General features: G+C 47.0%; 1 long non-coding RNA gene across 2 annotated transcripts; it reads right to left on the bottom strand.

The window, feature by feature from the left end:
* Positions 1-5,153: 5,153 nt before the first annotated feature.
* On the bottom strand, positions 5,154-11,994 carry LOC120655746. Of its 2 annotated transcripts, XR_005667717.1 has the most exons (3): positions 11,555-11,994; positions 10,921-11,238; positions 5,154-5,753 (listed from the first exon to the last, which is right to left on the bottom strand). It is a non-coding gene; the product is annotated as an uncharacterized LOC120655746 (long non-coding RNA). The 2 variants fall into 2 exon arrangements; XR_005667716.1 differs by lacking the exon at positions 10,921-11,238 and having other exon boundaries at positions 11,555-11,945.
* Positions 11,995-12,204: the final 210 nt, after the last annotated feature.

The following is a 12,204-nucleotide window of genomic DNA, read 5'->3' as shown; positions in this document are numbered from 1 at the left end:
GTTTCCCATCCTTAGCTATACCTATGACGGATCAGCATATCCTTGTAAACATAGATGATGGTTCTGGAATCCATCCCGACGTATACATGATTTAACATAATTAAAAGTTAGCCAAAACATAGAAACACGACATAAAGGAATAAGAAATAAGATTTGAATGAGTTTCACAGTGATCAATTTTATTTGATTAAATAATCATTCACATTGTGTTAGAAAGCTATATATTTTTGTCGTCAAAGCTAAACCTTAAACACCAATATGCAACCAATCATTGCTCATGGAAAAGCATAGTTATTGCTACATTTTATAGGAACATATATTTAATTATCCATTAACTCTGGCAGGCTCCAGATCATTCAGCCACTGTAGGGGTGCAAATAAATAACCCTTAGGTGCAACTCCAATCCTCTTTAGTTCAAAATATTATACTAGTTTTTTAAAATATAATATTATTTTGGAGAAGTAGTACAAAATTTTAAACTAAAGAGGGTTGGAGGTGCCCCTAAGGGTCACCCATTGGCACCCCTAAGCCACTGAATCATTCATCTAACCATTACAAGGAGGCTTATGAGGGGAACGATGGCCTGCCACCGCTTGGTTTACCGATGTCACCAGTGACCAGTCCTAGTATGAGGATAATCTACAAGAAATAATGATATTATCATTAGGGGATTACTGTAACACCCTAATTTAAATTTCAGCATTTATTAATAAATTTAATTGGCTTTATTTAGTTTTCTAAGGTTTTATATGCTTAGACTTGCTTTTAAATTAATTTTCTCTCACAAGTAATTAAATTTTTTTTCTTAGGTTTAATTTTGTTGTTGCATTCATGCTGGTGCATTGTTCTTTTTGTTTGAGTGCTAGGGTTGAATTCAAATTTGAATTTGAATTCAATTAGATTTGAGTAGTGTTTGAATTAGGAAAGGAGAAAGAAATAGTAAAGAACCCAGCCCAGTAGAAAACTCAAACCCAAACCCCAGCCAGCCCAACCCGGCGGCCCACTCTCTCCTCCCTTCACTCCCCCGCACGGCCCAGACTCCCCAACTCCCTCTCCCTCCCGTGCGCGGCCCAAGCTCCCCGCGCGGCCCACACTCCGCAGCCCAGCAGCGCTTCCCCTCAACTCGCGCCTGCGCCCTGCTTTTCCCCTCACTGAACAACCGGGCCCGCTGTCAGCTTCATCCCCTCCGCGACGCGCTCACACAACGGCCAAGCCGCGACGTCCGCCCGTGATCCCCGCAGCTTTCCTTCCCGAGCCCGGACCCCGAGATCTCCGGCGCTGCCCCTTTAAACCACCCCGCGACCCCCTGCATCCTATCTCGCCCCACAACCGCCGCGCAAAAACCTAGCAGCCGCCTCCACGCCGCTCCGCCCGGAGTAGAGCACCGCGCCGCCACTGGTGAGTCTGCCCGCCCGCTCGATTCCTCGCCGCCGGTGAACCGCAGGCCGCACTGACCCGTTGTACACCTCCACAGACCCCGCCCGGACTTCCTCGATGGCTCAGCAGGCTCGGAGATGCCCTGCATCAACCTCGCCTCCGAGCTTCGCCGTGCGCCACCACCGGACCGACGCCGTCGACCTTGCTGCGCCACGCATCTTCCCGATTCAGTACTAGGTGAGCACCACCTAGATCCCCGTTACCTTTTGTGCCAGATGTCTCAGCCGTAGCACGTATCCGAGGCTAGAACACCGGCTTGCCGGTGCTCTGCCACCAACCACCCATGGCGAGCTCGCTGCAGCGCCGCCTAGCCCCCACCGTGCCTTGCCATGGCCTGCACTGGCTCTGCGCACGCACACAGAACCCACAGACTCGGATCCCAGCCCCAGAGCTGCCCAGCGTGAGCGCGCCGGCGAGCGTCGCCGCCCAGAGCCGCCGCCGTCACCGTTCTCGCCGCCACAGAACCGTTCGTGCCCAGATCTTGGCCTAGGTGGACCACGCGCGCTGCGTAGATGCCCCCTAACCCAAATCCCGCTCGAATCTACCCCTGGAAGGCCGGATCGCTCAGCTCCGGCGAGTGCCCTCCCTCCCCCCCGCTGCCGCCGCGTAGAAGGGTCGCCGTCGACCTGCGCCGCCGTCCCGCGCGCCCAGCTTGACCAGAGCCGTCCGATCCGTAGTCAACGGATCAGATTAGATCCAAATCCAAACCGCGCTGAGCCACTAGATCAAGATCCAACGGCCCATACGCGTAGATACCGGTTCGGCCTAGACTTTTTGCTAAAGAGCCCTCACTTTTCTTCAAAATCAACCCGCACTCTATGGCAGTGTAAAAGTTTTTGCAGATCTGCCCAGATTTTTTACACGGATCCCCCTAAGTTTTCCCAGAATAGAACCCGCCGTCCAAGCCTGCTGTTTTTGCACGTTAGACCTTAGAACTAATGTTTAATTATGTTTTAGTCCCTGGTTTTTGCAGAAAAACCCTAGAAACTCTGTTTTTCTTACAGTTAAGCCCCTGGACCTTGTTTTAGCTCTAGTTTTCACGTTCTAGCTCCGTTTTAGGCGTTCTTTATGTCCACGCGATCGTTGTAACGCGTAGAATAGTTCTAGCATAGTTTTGTTTGCTGTTTTCATGTATTGTTGTACTGTTTCTTAGTATATGCTATTGTTTGCATGTATGTTTATGTTGTGTATTGTCTTTGGCCATGTGTTCGTGAGTAGACGTTGATCCATCTGAGGAGCCCCAGTACCAGTACCCGGAGCAGCCATCTTCTGAGCAGTTTGAGCAGCAGCAGGAGCAGTTTGAGGAAGGCAAGTATAACATGAACACTACCTATCACTTTAAATACAATTTCATACTGCATTTTAATATTGTATGCCTATAAGGATTTCCTAGCCACTTTATATCCTTTATATATATCCCTTGGGTTGCATTTTGGTTAGTTGTGCTAGGTGCTGCGCTATAACACACTTGGTCCTTTTTAATTAATATGATTAATGGTTTATTGCAACTTAATTCTGGGAGTGGCCCTCTGTGCTCCGTGCTTGAGTGGCTCACGTCTCGTTAAAATATATTTTGTTAGAAACATGGTTTAGGGGGCCAGCACGGTGCTTAGTGCTTGGTTGGCCACTCTCCATAAGGACCGGTTCATAGAGCGACAACTTGGGACAACAGCGCTACCACAAGACTGGAATGGGACGGTCTTGGCGTAATAATTAGGTCTTTTGGTTTGGAGTAACTTACCTGCGGGGCAGGGGAGGTAAGCTTCTATGGCCCTCGTACTGAGTGGCCTCGTCTGTGCTCCGTGTCTTGACGCCCACTAGATCTGCTCCATAGTCGCCGATCCACCCTCGCGGTTACTCCTTACCAACGAGATTCTTTGTAAAAGCCTCGTAGTGAGTTTGCTAGTCATCTCACCTAAGGAAGTGTGATGAACAACTAGCGTAGCTCACGACTTGTGGGTAAAGATGTGCAAACTTTGCAGAGTGTAAAACTGATATACTAGCCGTGCTCACGGTCTTGAGCGGCCCAGATCCTCCTTTTGATTAGTGGGGTTATCTTCCTTTGGTTAGGAGGGTTTCCCCGGGTGGCTTGGTTTGGTATGGTTCTCAGTAGTATCATAATTAATTTTGATTAATTTTTATGTAACTGGGTTTATGGTAATTCATCCACTTGTAGTAAATAGCTTTAATAAAATTTTACCAAGATTAAAAGCTAATGCAGTTAAGTCAGCCGACCTTAGAGCCTCATAGTTTGTGTTATACTTGTTGAGTACAAGTTGTGTACTCACTCTTGCCTACTCTACTCTTTTTCCTCTTGGGGATACTCTACTGCTGCTCAGTTCCTACCGACGCGAGGGAGTTCACCCGAAGCTACCAGGAGTACGAGGACTTCTAGGCGTTCGTCTCCCAGTCGACGTCCCTGTGGCGCCCTGCTCAGCTTCCGACGAGAGTTATCGTATATGTTTTACGCTTCCGCATACTCTGTATTAGACATTTGTCATTATTGTAATAAATAACATTTGTACTTGCTTTATTATATCTTTTTACGTGATATGTGCTGTGATATATTGTTCATTCTGTTGTATATACGTGTGACTTGATCCTGGCACGTATATGATTGCTCGGTTTATGTCCTTTTGTAAACCGGGTGTTACAATTACATCCAACCAGTCAAGATTAATCCTAATTGAATGTAATCACACAATACTTTATTTAGATCAAAAATTCCTTTATCCAAACAGAACCGCAATAAACACTGCAAAGCAACACACTGACCAAGAAACTCTAGTGGTTGTCTGGATACTTCTCGTTCCTTCCCCTTCTTTCTTGAGTGCTACAGTAGACCGAGGCGAAAGGGAGGGTGACAACGCCTCCGGGGCCATTTCCGGCGCCCTCCTTCCTCTCCGGTGTCCTCTCTGGCGCCAGAGAAGGAGGAGGGCGGGGAATCGACCGCCGGCTATCTATACTTCCTAGGTAGGTATAGATCTAGGGAAGTTTGGGTGCTCGCCGTCGTCCTCGATGGCGGAGCTGGTGGTGCCGGGACCGGCGGCTGCAGAGCGGCTCCGGCGGCAAATAACCTCCGACGGGAGGACGGTCTTCTTCCCCGACGTCGTAGGTGGTGCTTATGACGGCGGCGTGAAGCTTTTGTTTCCCCTGGTCTTCAATGGCGACGGCATCGCCTCGGCTGAAGATTCAAGGCGGAGGTTGTGCTCCTTCTGGGGCTTCTTCTTCTGCATTGGTGCGTTGTTCACTGGCGGCGGATTTTGTGCCGGGGGATTCTTGTTGCTTTTTCCGTTTGATTTTGGTCGGATGGAGGAGGTGACCATGAAACCTATGCGGCTTCTTTACCCTCTGCTGCTTGCTGCTGTTGGTGGCGAGGCAGAGAGGAATGACTGGACCATTCGATTCGTTTTCGGATGGGTCCTTTCGAGGACCTCGGTTCTTGGGCTGCTGAGTTTCTCATCAGTGTGGCTCCATCTGCACTCCGGTTCGTGTGGTTGGGAGATGGTCCACGGGAGGTTGAGGTGCCAGATCATGGAGCCGACAGCTGATGGTCTTCTATCGAGGATATCTTGCAGCTTACCAATGTTTGGAGTCCGTTCAATGATCTGGAACGGAGAGGATGGAGGTTGGATGGATCGGTCTGTAGCAAGGGCGTCGGGTGAGCGACAGAGGCAGATTGAATTGAGGAAGAAGCACAGTTGGGGTCTTTGTGTAATTTTTCAGTTACTCAGGATCCTTTCTATAAGTAAAAGATGTACTGCACTTCTCTTTAATATATGATATACATCCTTTCTCACCCAAAAAAAAACACACTGACCAAGGTATGTCATTGCAACCATACAGGCTGAAAAAAAAGGTTTTGGGTAAGAAAATTGCTCATTTTTTTAGACTAGACTATTATGCCCGTGACTTGCAAAAGACAACGTCAGAATAAGCATTAGATACATATACTTGTCCGTTAATTTTGTAGGGACGTGCTCGAGTCGTGGACGGAGGGCTAGCCCAACTCACATATGGGATAGACCATGAATACACACATGCAACCTTGTCTCTATAAGCATTTCTGAGAGACTGAGTCGGCTAATCCTCGATATTTAGGAACATGTGTTTGATTCTACATTGACTTTGGCTGGCTCCAGATTCAGCCACTGAAGCATTCATCTAACATGACACCATGGACAAGCACCAGGATATGGACATGATGTGCAAGGAGGACCATTAGGGGAATGAGAACCACCGCCACCAGGACCATGAGGGGAACGAGAACCACCGCCACCAGGCCTGCCACTAGGCGGGATAGGATACTGATAATCTACAACAAATGAAACAATTGTTAGGGTATGTACTACATCCAACAAATCGAATAAAATCATATAATACTTGTTTGGATCCAAAAACCACAAGAAAAGGCATGCATTGCAACCGTACTGGCCCAAAATAAAAGGAATTTGGGTAAGGGAATTGCTCTAAAACAATTAGGTTTGGATTTGAACACCCATCCTTCCTGTTTTCAAATAAGCTATATAAACCATTACCCACTATGTGAAAAGCATTTTTTTATGTAACGTGTCATTGGTAATAGGCATAAGTTGTCCGTTACATGAAAACTTAAAGGTAAAAGTGCCTGTCCTAGGCAACAATGAAGATCCATTACCAATAACAAGCTATTGGTAATGGACTTTATCTTCGTCCGTTACCAAAGTGATGAACATTGGTAATGGACATTTGTTGCCCGCTACAAATAGTTATTTGTTTGTAATGGGCACTTCTTGCTCGTTACATATATTTGACTAGCTGTAACAGCCGTTTATGTTGCCAGTTACCAATTGTCTAGCTCCATTATTGTTAAATCCGGGGACATGGGAACCTGACGTCTGTACGGAATAATGGATGGGGTATGTCCCATACCTTGACATTATGTAAACTACTAATATATAAGTAGGACTAGTCGGTACAGAAGGAAACTACTCGAGTAGTACTCGGGTATAGGACTTTTGGGCTAGTATCGATCTAGGTTTTTAATGGCATAGGCGAGATGACTAGAAAAATATTTTATCCTACATAGGGGTAATTTTAGCTTTTCACTCTTCATTAAACAATCATGTGATTGTATTGTAATGGTAATGCCATGTAAGGGCTGAAAAATTATAGATGATGGCATTGAAGGGATAGTCTAAATTTTGATGGCATAGTGTAGCGAAAATGACCTCTCATGCCATATTTCAATATAATGTTTTGGTGATTGATATAGACAACACAACACTTGGACTAATATGATTGTTAAGATAACCATTCTCAGGCTTTTAAGTTCAAGTGATGACAAAGAGAAGATAGGCATAGCTAGACCCAAAGATTGAAGAGACCGTGAAGAAACCAAGTCAAAACAATCAAAACAGAGATATTTTAGTATCACCGGTTGAACTGACGCTAAGAAAATTACATACGTCGATGCATTGACTTGGAGCACGTCTGGGAGTTTTGGTAACACCGGTTGAACCGACACCAGGAAAGTTGAATACGTCGGTGCAATGAACTCAGCAGCTGAGGCAAAATCTATACACCGGATGAACCGACGCTAGATATTGATGAACGTCGGTGCAGTTGTCCAGAGAGTTAGTTTTTCAGCAACTACACTCACCGGTTAAACCGACGCTGCATCGGTTGATTACGTCGGTCGATTGAGGTAGCCATTGAAGTATAACGGCTAGTTGGAAAATGCACTCACCGGTTAAACCGGTGATGAAAAAAACGGGAGCATCGGTTTAACCGGTGATAGCGCTTTTTGTCAGCCTTTTTCCAACGGCTAGTTTGGGGTGTGTGGGCTATATATATGCCACCCCACGGCTCATTTGAGTGTGCTGGATACCAAGGAAGTATACAAGAGCCATAGATCATCTCCAACCACCATAGAGCTTCATTGTACATCATATAGGCTTAAGCACACTTGTGAGAGTGCTTAGTACTTGTAATAGGGATTAGTTCTTGCGAGAGCTCCCTTGAGAGAAGTCTTGCTGCAGCAAGCAATCCTTGTGATCCGTCGTGTGACCCTCCGACTTGGTGTGGAGTGGCAACGACACTTTGTGCGGGGGAAGAGGAGACCCCCTCCTTGGTGGAGAAGCTCCGTAGTGGATTTTGGCTGGGTGACCGAGAGAGACGGTGGTGGTGCACGAGACTCGGTGTCTTGTGAGCACTTGCCTTTGCTTGCCGGCATCGCCTTGGTGGCATAGTGCAAGACGGTGATCGGAAGAGTCTCGGTGTCCCGTGGACGTAGGCGTTTGTGCCGAACCACGTTACATGACCGTGTCTACTCGGGAGTTTGCATCCCTCTTGCACTTACCTCTTTACTTACCATATTATGTTTCCGCATTTACTTTATCTTGCGTGCCTTTACTTTCCTAGTTAGTTTGTTTAGGATTGGCTATAGGTTGCAAGTATTTTGGGGTAAGTAGAGAATAGCAAAGTTAAACCTTAGTCATAACTAGTATGTATAGGACGTATTAGGTTTATCTTATGCAAGTAGTTTGAGCCCTAGGTTAAAAAGCGATTAGCGACCCTATTCACCCCCTCTAGGGTCGGACACCCTGGTGATCCTTACACATAGAAGGGAGGGTTATAATTTATGTTAGAGTATATTAGGTAGACCAGGTCATGTACCCCTACATATTCAGCTCCAAGGTTCAAGCTAATAAATCTATCCAGTATACATAATCTATTCTTCCTACATGGCATCACGAGTTTAGGTTCTAATCCTAGTCCTCAAACCCTAACCTTCCGCTATTAACCATGGGTCATTTTGACCCATGCCACTACAATTTCTTGAAGTTGGATTGAGTGGCATGATTTTGAACGTGACACCCAATTTCACGGAGTTGTGGTGGCACGAATCGAATTTTCCCATTAACGATACCCTCATCCTCCGGGTGCCGCCGGCCATCCCCTGTCTTGCTTCCAGCGCCCTCATGGATATGTTGATCTCCGCCGGGGGAGTACCTCCACCTCTTTCCAACACATCCCATGAACTGTCGTTCCTCTAGGTGTTGCGGCAGATTGATCTAATCTGCCACCATCATCATCAAGCAGCAGCACATCATGAGGAACACACCCGAGTGTCGTCGTCCGCGGGCTAGCCTTGTCCTCCCTCCTTCGCTCGGCATCGCTGGACCAGGCTCCCCTAACCGTGGTAGTGGCCTTCCTGCTCCTCAACATGCGACATGGAAGACGAGCACAGGACTGAGCAGGTCCTACGATCCAATCGCCGGTTGATTCACCGGCGGTGCCTCTTGGTTGGTCCCTACCATAACGACACTAGGGCTCCGGATCGGGCCTCTGGGCGGTTGGCCGATGGGTGAGGAGGATGAGGATATGCGAGGGGTGGCAGATTCTTCTCGGATTCGGCAGATCCTCCTCCATGATGTCGCCACTGCTGCCGACTGCCTGGGGCTTCTCCTCCGCAAGCTCTGCCATGTCACCGCTATCTTCAACCGCTTTGACTCGCTCATGTGTCACTTCTGCTCCTCGAGCCACCTGCTCCTCCACATTGCTGTCGAGCTACCTCCGCTCCACTTCGCCCCATCTCCTCCCCGTTTTGATTTTCAGCTCCCTCCAGATTGCCCCCTCTCTTTTCCTCTGGCTCTATCCCTCTGTCACGCTGTGGTTGTTGACCTTAGTAGGAAGTTAAAGAAAGATATTGAGGGTGAGGGTCTATGCTAGGCGCATCCGAAAGTTCTCCACGAAATGTTGTTGTTGTATCTCTTATTTTTGGTTTTCCCGATTTGCTATCGGTTTTGAGTCACCCACCGCTTGTCAAGCTCGCACCTCTACCTCGATGTTGGAGTCAATTTCACTGCCTTCTTCCTCGCATTCGACTGTGCAGCATGGCCATATGGAAGGCATCCTAGGGGACATCCGTTTGCACCGCCATCCTCGCCACTTTGTCCACACATCGATCTTAGCTAGCTCATTGTCGCCTGCACCAATCGGGACGTCTCCACGTACTTCATCCATCGTCACCTTTCCTCTCACACACTCGGTCTAATAAGCTAACGTGTGTGATTCACCCGGCTCCCGTGATATCCATCCTCATCGTGTGCGCCTCTTCCCTAAGCATGGAGGGCTGCTGCTGCATCACCTCTTCGGGCAGTAGCGGCGCCACCCGTGGTCTCTCCTTCACTATTGCATCCTTACTTCCACAGACCACATCCATGACCTCGTTGTCAACTACACATCGCTACGCCCTACGCATGGTCTTCATCAAGTTGTTCGAGTTCTTCGCCGTCTCCTTCGAGCATTGCTGCCATGTTATCCGGAGCATTCTACCTTGTGTTGGTCAGTCTGCGTTCACCTCCTTGCTTTGAGCGCAACCCCATCACCAACATCGTTGTCTCCTCCCCAATTACTTCATCTACTCCAGCAATAGTAGGATGTGTTGACATTTTCTACCCAGCCATTCTTCTGCACCTATGACCACTGTGGAGGCCTTCTCTGCTGGTCCCTCAGATGACAGTGTCTGGTTGTGCACCCTACCTTGCACGTCCGATCTTGGCAACATCAGTACGTGCCTGTCGTCCCCGATGCGTTCCCAAGCTTGGAAAACCCAGGAATGCCTCGCCCGATGGCCTAACTGCATCGACTTTGACATCTCCCACGACGATTGCCTCGACTGCCTCGACATGTCTCCATCTTCATCTACGGTGCCTTCTCATTTGCGCCACCATCTTTGGCGCACCCTCGTGCTTCCACGGCTTCATATGCGGCTACTTTGACTTCATCATCCTCGACTACTATCCCGCACATAGCATCTTCAACAATAGCTATTCACCAGCATGCTGAGTCTACCTCAACATTGGCACAAAGGGCTACCGTCTACTTAAGCAACCTTGTGGTTTCCACTGCAGCCACGACATTTACGACACACTGACCGTTATGACTACAGGGGATGTCAGCTCACCAACTTCTCTCTAGTCTCACCATCTGCGATGCTTCTGATGTGACTATGGGGGATATCTGTAGACCAAGTATATATGTAGGACAATCTCCTTACTCTCTGAGTCATATACCCATATATATGCAGCCCCAAGACTCAGGCTAATAAATCCATCCATTATACACAATCTATTCTACCTACAATTTCCAATGGCATACAAGAATTTTTTTTCTCTAATTAAAGTAGCTGATAAATGTGTGCAAATGAGTAATTCTTCCTATGTCAACTACCGAAAATTTCAAAAAATTAATTACAAAAATTAACTTAATTAGATTGCTAGGAGACTTCTAAGATATAGGAACTACTACCGTTATGATAGTGGTACGTAGGTATGTACTAGTACTAGAAGTTATTTAGAGACCCAAATTTGCGATATTGTACCAAATTAAACTTGCTCATGCCAGATTCAGGTCGTGGTTCCGTGGAATATATAGTAGGCACATAGACGAATGCATTAGTAGGAACTCATTCAATCTACAAGTTTTGGACTACTCACCAGGCCTTTGATCTGTCGTGTTTCTCGTAAGGTCATCACTTTGATGGGCAATTGGCGCCATTGCCAATGCCACGGCCACCAACAATACGATGATGCTCGACGAACGCGTAAGCTTGCTCCAGCGCGCGGCCCCGGTAGCCATTGTATTATCTCAAGTAGTCAAGTTCTGAAAACTAACCCAGCCGTGGGCGTCCCCTATAAATTCCACACCCTAGAAATTCCTCCTTGTGTCTTCGCTTGGTGGAAATGCAATAATTCCGCCCCCCACTAGGTAGTTTCGTGCGCACTAATAATTCCACTCAACATATACAATGCCACCTGGTCCGCAAGAAACCACTACTCTTGTTTTTAAATTATTCGCACTTCGTGATGTGGTCATTCAAAATAAGGACATGCCACTTGTTTTAAATTAAAGGTTTGACAATTTCTTCGTAATGGTCAAAAAGGTTCCAGATTGATTTAAAAAAATTCTAAAAAATGTTATCTAGATATTCTTAAGCGTGATCTTCTTATAAAAATAACAATACAATCAGAATTTAATTTAGATACTAGAATTAAAATTTATATATTTTAAATTTAAATTTATTACATAAATGAAACATACGGTGGTTGTTTGAGATAAGTTTTCACTCACCAGGCCTTTTGATCTGTCATGTTTGTCGAATGGTCATCGCTTTGATGGGCGATCGGCGCCATGGCCAATGCCACCGCCACCAACAAGACGATGATGCTCCAAGAACGCGCAAGCTTGCTCCAGCATGCGGCGGCGGTAGCCATTCTCTCATGTTGCATTGCGAAAACCAACCTAGCCGTGGGCACACCCTATAAATCCCACACACACACAGGTCGTCGTTCCTTCCTGTGTCTTTCCTCGGTGGAAATGCGGCAATAATTCCTGTACTACTTGCAGGTAGCTTTGTGGGTGCTGATAATTCCGCTCACCCTGTACAAGACAACCCGCAAGAGACCACTCAAACAAGTCATTGTCTGAATGCAATTCTTTGTTCCACTCTTGTTTGTTTCTTTGGATTCACGCGCATTGGGTAGTCGCTTCCAAGAAACGACTCCAAACAGGTCAAAGTCTTTGAATAGTAGGTACCCAATCTCCGTCACACCTCTGCTGTAAGCCATCATGGTGTCCTTTTGTCGTTCAGCACATACTCGCGCCGACTTATTTGAATTGGACGACAAAAGCACTAGCCACTAGGGATGATGGATGGTGTTCGATTGTGCGGTCATGGTTATCCTCTGATTGTGATGAACACCTAGGGATGATGGATGCTT

Source organism: Panicum virgatum, chromosome 1N (assembly GCF_016808335.1).
Source record: "Panicum virgatum strain AP13 chromosome 1N, P.virgatum_v5, whole genome shotgun sequence".
NCBI classification, from domain to species: domain Eukaryota; kingdom Viridiplantae; phylum Streptophyta; class Magnoliopsida; order Poales; family Poaceae; genus Panicum; species Panicum virgatum.
This window is presented reverse-complemented; position numbering and strand designations above follow the sequence as displayed.